We start from the raw sequence: 8,120 nt of genomic DNA, 5'->3' as shown, positions 1-8,120 counted from the left end.
GGCCGGTTGCTTAGGAGTCACAATGCAGATCAGAAATCACCCCAAAAACCCAAGATGGGACAGGAGCATATGGCCTCAAGGTCTGGCGTTACAGAATGGAAAACCACCCTGGTAATTAAGGTGAGCCCTCCCGATGTGCCTGTCCCACTGCAGATGCTGGACTCGGATGACTGCAGGTGAGGGGCTCATATAGGAAGGCCAGGGGCAGGGAGGGGAGGGGGTGTTCCGCACATGTCTTACATGCCCAATTAACACATAGTTGGGCCTGGGATATAAAGCAGGGGCGCGTGGGTGCTGAGGCGGAGAAAGGCTCTTAGAGATAGCCAATTAAGGGGACAAAAGCCTCTTTAGCAAGGCAGGGCTAGGCACAGAGTCAACCTCAGCGATTAATGTTGAGTGCCTTTGAAAAGGAGACGCGGGGAGGGGATCGCTGGTGGCTGGAAGAAGGATCCGGGGTGGGTCAAGCACCCCACATAAGCCCATCACCCTCAGACTACCCCACCCCAAGGCCTACTTCTTTGTGAGGGGACCAGACTCTAGCGTCTGAATCCTGAGAACCATGAGGGAGCCAGGTTTCAGACTCCAGGGGTGGGGAGAACTGAACACCTCCGAGGTTCTCCCGCAAGGGATTCTGGGTTGTTTAAATAATTATATAAGTGTATGTCTGTGTGAGGGTGTGTATATGTGAGTGCCATTTCGGATGGAGGGTACTGGAGCCCTGGCTGAAGGAGAGGCTGTGAGCCAAACGTGGCTTGGCTTCTGCTGTTGAGAGACAGGACCAGCCTCTGTGACAAGTGTCTATTTGGGGATAGTCAGGGTCTCCAAACACCCTGGTGCCTCTAGTTCCTTGAAATTCTTCCTGAATTAGGTCCCTCCATCTCTCCCACCTCTAAAAGTTCCTGAATTCTCACTAGCTTCATGGCTGTCAATCTTCTTCATTCTTATACTGTCCCTTCCTGTGTATCTCGCCTGTCCTTCCCTCTTCTCTAGTGTCTCTGATCCTGTCTTTCACCATGTTGGCCTTTTTTGGCTCCTCTCAGGGTCTCTTAGACTCCTTGTGTCTCTTGGGCTTTATTTCATTTCATTTTTGAGACAGGGTCTTATGTAATTCTTATGTTGTCAAGGCTGGCTTTCAACTTAAAATGTCAGGTCCCAAAGAAACCCAGGGCAAGTCTCCCACAATCCCTGTGGCTCCCCCCAGCACCTCTCACTCCTCCCGCACCCCTAAACCTCTCCAGCCCAGGGCCTGGGCTTCACTTCTCTTTCCCCAGCTTCCTATTCCTATATAACTCAGCCATTTTGGCACCCCCCTGGTCCACAAGCTCTCTCGGTTTCCATGGGCTCTCCCTGTCCCCTCTATCTTTCCTTCTCTTCCTCCCCTGAGCCCCATGGCCCTGTTTAGTCTGGACTCTTCCAGATGCCTCTGGCTGTGCTCTCCCTGATATCTGCCATAAGACCTTCTCTTCAACCACATTAAGGAACAGTCAGGTCCTCAGGTCCTCATTTTCATTCAGTGTGTGGCTGGGAATGGCCCTGAAGTTCCTCACTCCTGCTGGGGCCTCTCTCTCCCTCTCTCCCTCTCTCTCCCTCTCTCTCTCTCTCTCTCTCTCTCTCTCTCTCTCTCTGCATGTGTATGTGTGTGTGTGCATGTGTGCGTGTGTGTGTGTATGTGTGTGTGCGTGTGTGAGTGTGTGTGTGCGTGCGAGTGTGTGTGTGTGTGTGTGCGAGTGTGTGTGCGTGAGTGTGTGTGTGCGTGCGCGTGTGAGTGTGCGAGTGTGTGTGTGCATGTGTGCGTGTGTGTGTATGTGTGTGTGCGTGTGTGAGTGTGTGTGTGCGTGCGCGTGTGAGTGTGCGAGTGTGTGTGTGTGTGTGCGAGTGTGTGTGCGTGTGTGAGTGTGTGTGTGCGTGCGCGTGTGAGTGTGCGAGTGTGTGTGTGCATGTGTGCGTGTGTGTGTGTGCGTGTGTGTGTGTGTGCGTGCGCGTGTGAGTGTGCGAGTGTGTGTGTGCGTGTGTGTGTATGTGTGTGCGTGTGTGTGTGCGTGCGCGTGTGAGTGTGCGAGTGTGTGTGTGTGTGCGCGAGTGTGTGTTACCATATAGTGATGAAGATGATACAGGTTCATTTTCTCTGCTGATTTAAAGAATTTAAAGGCAGAACAGACATACTACCAGGTCTCTTGAGGTACCTCAGCAGAGCTATCATATGATTCAGGGAAGGGGAAATCAGGGTCCCCTCATGAAGTCCTTAGTTTCATTAATAAAAGAATTAAGAAGGGCCTAGAGAGGTGGCTCAGCCATTAATAGCACTGACTGCTCTTCCAGAGGTCCTGAGTTCAATTCCCAGCAACCACACAGTGGCTCGCAACCACCAATAATGGGATCTGATGCTCTCTACTGGTGTTCATGAACACTCATGTACATACAATACATAAAATACACGCATACATACATAAAATAGCTAATCTCTTAAAAAAAAAAAAAAGAATTAAGAAAAGACCTAGATTGCCGGGCGATGGTGGCGCACGCCTTTAATCCCAGCACTTGGGAGGCAGAGGCAGGCGGGTTTCTGAGTTCGAGGCCAGCCTGGTCTACAAAGTGAGTTCCAGGACAGCCAGGGCTATACAGAGAAACCCTGTCGGGGGAGTGGGGGGGGGGGGAAGGAAGGATCCAGATGGAAACACAAGGACAATTTATTAGAGCTTAAAAAGAAAATCCCTGGGGGCTGGCAAGATGGCTCAGCGGTTAAGAGCATCGACTGCTCTTTGAAGGTCCTGAGTTCAAATCCCAGCAACCACATGGTGGCTCACAACCATCCGTAATGAGATCTGATGGCCTCTTCTGGTGTGTCTGAAGACAGCTACAGTGTACTTACATATAATAATAAATAGGTCTTTTTTTTTTGCTGTTGTTGTTTTTGGTTTTTTTGTTTTGTTTTGTTTTTCAAGACAGGATTTCTCTGTGTAGCCCTGGCTGTCCTGGAACTCACTCTGTAGACCAGGCTGGCCTCGAACTCAGAAATCCACCTGCCTCTGCCTCCCAAGTGCTGGGATTAAAGGCGTGTGCCGTCACGCCCAGCTAAATAGATCTTTCTTAAAAAAAAAAAAAAAAGAAAAGAAAATTCCTGCCCAGTCACCGGAGCCAGCCCTTGCCTGCAGTTTCCTGAACTAAGTGCTTCTGCCCACCCAGAGCAACTGATTGTAAGGCTTGACTCTAGCAATGGCCTTCGCAAATCTGCGCAAAGTACTCATCAGTGACAGCCTGGAGCCCTGCTGCCGGAAGATCCTGTAAGATGGAGGGCTGCAGGTGGTGGAGAAGCAGAACTTGAGCAAGAAGGAGCTGACAGCCGAGCTGCAGGACTGTGAAGGCATTATTGTCCGGTCAGCTACTAAGGTCACTGCTATTGTCATCAATGCAGCAGAGAAGCTCCAGGTGGTGGGCAGGGCTGGCACAGGCGTGGACAATGTGGATCTGTAGGCTGCCACGAGGAAGGGCATCCTAGTCATGAACAACCCTAATGGGAACAGCCTCAGTGCTGCGGAGCTCACCTGTGGGATGATCATGTGCCTGGCCAGGCAGATTCTCCAGGCAACGGCTTCAATTAAAGATGGCAAATGGGACCAGAAGAAGGTCATAGAACAGAACTGAATGGGAAGATACTGGGAATTCTTGGCCTAGGCAGAATCAGAAGAGAGGTGGCCACCTGAATGCAGTCCTTTGGAATGAAGACTGTAGGATATGACCCCATCATTTCTCCTGAAGTCGCGGCCTCCTTTGGTGTTCAGCAGCTGCCGCTGGAGGAGATCTGGCCTCTCTGTGACTTCATAACTGTCCCTACCCCTCTCCTGCCTTGCACCACAGGCTTGCTGAATGACAGCACCTTTGCTCAGTGCAAGAAAGGCGTGCGAGTGGTGAACTGTGCTCGAGGAGGCATTGTGGATGAAGGTGCCCTGCAGTCTGGTCAGTGTGCTGGGGCTGCACTGGATATATTTACAGAAGAGCCACTACCGGGCCTTAGTGGACCACGAGAACATCATCAGCTGTCCCCACCTGGGTGCCAGCACCAAGGAGGCCCAGAGCCGCTGTGGGGAGGAAATCGCAGTCCAGTTTGTGGACATGGTGAAGGGGAAATCTCTAACAGGGGTCGTGAACGCTCAGGCCCTTTACCAGTGCCTTCTCTCTACACACTAAGCCTTGGATTAGTCTGGCAGAAGCATTGGGCACGCTGATGCACGCCTGGGCTGGCTCCCCTAAAGGGACCATCCAGATGGTTACACAAGGAACATCTCTGAAGCCCTGTAGTCATTGTCGGCCTTCTGAGAGAAGCATCCAAGCAGGCAGACATGAACTTGGTGAACGCTAAGCTACTGGTGAAAGAGACTGGCCTCAATGTCACCATCTTCCACAACCCTGGGGTTCCAGGGGAGCAGGGCTGCGGGGAATGCCTCCTGACTGTGGCCCTGACAGGTACTTCCTACCAAGCTGTGGGCTTGGTCTAGGGCACCACACAAATGCTGCAGGTGCTCAACGGAACTGTTTTCAGACCAGAGGTGCCACTATGCAGGGGCCAACCCCTGCTCATGTTCCCAGCTCAGCCCTCCAACCCTGTGATGCTGCCCACTGTGATCGGCCTCCCGGCAGAGGCGGGTGTACAGCTGCTGTCCTACCAAGCCTCCAAGGTGTCTGATGGAGAGCCCTGGCCTCTCCTCCCTGCTGCCCAGCCTGGAAGCATGGAAGCAGCATGTATTTGAAGCTTTCCAGTTCTGCTTCTGACCATGGGGTTCAGAAGTCTTAGCCCCACAGGCTCTTCTGAAGAAACCTGCTCACCCTGACCTAAAAGGGAGAGGGGATCGCAGAACCAGGGCATCTGCCTGCACTAATACCTAGTAAAGAATCTAACTCAAAAAAAGAAAAGAAAAGAAGTCCCAGAGCAGGCAAGCTGTAAAGCTCACAGTTGTCAGGAGGAGGAAGAGGAGGAGAAGGGAGGGAGAAGATGAACTGGGAAGTCAGCCACAAGACAGCAGGTAGCCAAGCCACACAGCAGAGCAAGGAAGTCCAAAGCCATGGTGAGGAAGTTTAAGAGCACACTCAGGCTCTGGCTAGAATCTGAAGGAAAAAGAAGAAAGGAAAAACAGTTATTTATTCCTTTCTAAGGAAGCACACAGACCCAGCTGAACCTGAGACTGCATCAGTGGGAGAGAATTCAGGGAAGAAAAAGTATATTATCTTAAAGTGAACCACCCTTTTGAGTATAAGTCCCTGGAGGAGAGCCAGTGGCCAGGCCCTGCCCCTAGACTAACAACCATAAAGGCCATTTCCAGCCCATAGAGATGCAAGCAGCCAAGCTCTGTCCTACAGAGGAAAGGAAAGGTCAAACAAACAAACAAACAAGCCCAAGAAGAGACCAGAGAATCCCATCAAGCCCAGACTTAGAAAGTTCTGACCCTCCCACCCAGGAAATTCTATATGAAGCCCGCTTCCTGTCCAGTTCTTTGCTGCTTCTCACCTGAGCAGAGGCAGCCACCCTCTTGTGTCTTTCCCAGTAAATCTCTTGTGTAAGATTTGATGTATAGTGCGACTTTGTGGTATTTCTTGGTGCCTAACTTCCAGGATAGCGGAACTGCAACACTGTGTCAAGGAAACCTTTCCCCTCAGAGCTGTTAACACCTAGGTCCTATGGGTGGTTCCTTAGGGAGGCTTGTCTCCACGTCCAGATAAAGTCTATTTTTTACAAATCTTGGTAGGTGGGGGAAGGCTGGAATTCCTTGGTCCAGAGTTGCTAGAAGTGTACTCTCAGATCTCTCCAGAGTCGAATGAAAGGCTCACACTTCCAGGGCCAGCCAGGGGCCACCACTGCTGTAGCTAATACAGCATTTTTGCTAGCTCAGCTCCAGAAGTTGACCTGGATTCCTTGTTCGTAGCAGCCAAGAGAAACATCCACGAGCTCCTCTGTTTCCAAGCCATGTCCAGCCTGAGCACACAGCTTGCAACTTGGGGATGCTCCGCCAGGGGGCGCAAAAATATCTATACTGATGTTGGGTGGTCCAGCTCAAGGTCCCAGGCCCCCTTTTCTTGTTTCCATTTGTGTGAGAATTCCTGGAACCCCGTCACCCCACCCCCCGCAGCCTCGTGTAATCTGAGGTCTCTCTAGTTTTAGACAATCAATCTTGGTCTTCAAATACCACGTGGAAAATTCCAGAATTAAATCATTCATCATCTTAATTTACATTCTGTTCTGAACAGTATGGAACAGTATGCCATCCACTGCAATTAGAAAACAAATCCTGTGTCTAGTGTATCCACGCTGTATATGCTACCCCTCCCACCCCCACCCACGCTCGGTAACCACTTAAGGCCCCATCTCAGTTAACCAGTACCAGAGTGCTTGTATTCCAGAAAACCTTATTTTACCTGCTAAGAGTGGAGTTTCTATTGCTGTGAACAGATACCACGATCCCGGCAACTCTTACAAAGGAGAACATTTAATTGGGGCTGGCTTACAGGTTCAGAGGTTTAGTCCATTATCATCTTAGGAAACATGGTAGCATGCAGACATTCATGGTGGTGGAGGAACTCAGCGTTCTGCATTCAGGAAGTGAACTGGCTTGAGCTTTGAAGACCTTGAAGCCCACCCCCTAGTGACACACTTCCTCCAACAAAGCCACACCTCCTCCAAGGCCACACCTCCTAATACTGTCACTCCCTATGAGCCTATGGAGGCCATTTTGTTTCAAATCACTACAAAGACCTTGAGTGGACCATGTATGAAGTTGTGGAAGTGATGTCTTCCACAAGATGGGAACCTGAGGACGCTGGAGAAACCAAGAATGTAGAGCGTCCACGGAGGCCATGCATGCTGCAACAAAGCCCACAGGATGTCATGTGCCCTGCTGCGGCAGTGGAAGTACAGGGTCTAATGTTTGCCCTGCTGGGTTTGGGTGTTTTGTTTTGGTTTTTCCTATCTTCCCACTCCCCCATTTTGGAATGGGAATTGAAAGGGCAACATAAACCCCATTTGTCTTCATTTAAGGACCAGGCCTGACTTTGAAAAGAAAGCAATTAGGCACCAGCTCCAGGAACAGACCATAAAATACAGAAACAAGGTCATAAAACTCTTCCCAAAGAAGACCTGGGGATAACCACAAAAATGGGGAAATACTTTATCTCAGAATGGGCCATCCGCACTGGGCAGCCCTACCTCATCCTATAGTTAAACGTTCATGACATAGGAATGCAGGCCACTGACCACCCGTGACCCCCCAACCTAGCACTCACCAATGAAATTTTAGATTACCTGATCCTTCCTGACAGTCCCCCTATAAGAAGGAAGCCTATGCACCTTTGTCTGGGGTCAATGTTTTGAAAAATATTTGACTTCTGCATGCTGGTTGTTTCTCTAGAATAAACTGTCTTTGCATACTAACTGAGTCTGAAGTCTTCAGCGACTTTCGGACCCTACAGGGTGTTTATTGTGTCACTGTATATCAGAATCATGGAACTTTCTTTTTGACTTTGCAGGGCCTCAGAGCTAAGGGCTGCCTTGAATCTCAGGCGAGACTTTGAACTTAAATAATACATTTCTTTTTATGTGTATGTGTTTTACCACACTCATGTCTGTGCCTGTGTCCACGTTGTCTAGGGAGAGTTCTGTGGGACTGGAGTTACAGTTGTGAGCCACTGTTGTGAATTCTAGAAATCAAAGGCGGGTTCTCTGGATCTCTCTCTCTCTCTCTCTCTCTCTCATACATATTACCTATTTTGTGCGTATGGGCATGCATGTATTTGCCATACAGCATAGATACTGATTGGAGGACAACTTGTGGGAGTTGGTTCTCTCCTTTCACCATATGTATGTTGTAAATGTAATTGTTATTTTCCAGATGTAATTGCCATCTCTGATGCTTACTGTTGAATAAACTTACCCTTTCTAGCTCTTTCTGAATTCTGGCTGGCTGGTTCAACTCAGCTGCTCTGGTCTCTCCAAAGTGACTGATTCCTTCAGCTTCTGACTGAATTGCTCTGCTTGACCTCAAACTAACTCTAGAAATCTGTTCTAATTTGGCTTCTTTTTATTCTCTGGCTCATTGTGTCTTCACCTGCAACTTGTCTCTATAAAACCATCTCTA

General features: G+C 49.7%; 1 pseudogene; it reads left to right on the top strand.

Moving 5' to 3' along the window:
* Positions 1-3,213: 3,213 nt before the first annotated feature.
* Positions 3,214-4,767, top strand: LOC110299362 (D-3-phosphoglycerate dehydrogenase pseudogene; annotated as a pseudogene).
* Positions 4,768-8,120: the final 3,353 nt, after the last annotated feature.

This window comes from Mus caroli, unplaced genomic scaffold, assembly GCF_978045245.1.
Source record: "Mus caroli unplaced genomic scaffold, Mus_caroli_1 scaffold_8, whole genome shotgun sequence".
Lineage (NCBI taxonomy): Eukaryota > Metazoa > Chordata > Mammalia > Rodentia > Muridae > Mus > Mus caroli.
The sequence above is the reverse complement of the archived record's forward strand: the minus strand, read 5'-3'. Positions and strand labels throughout refer to the sequence as shown.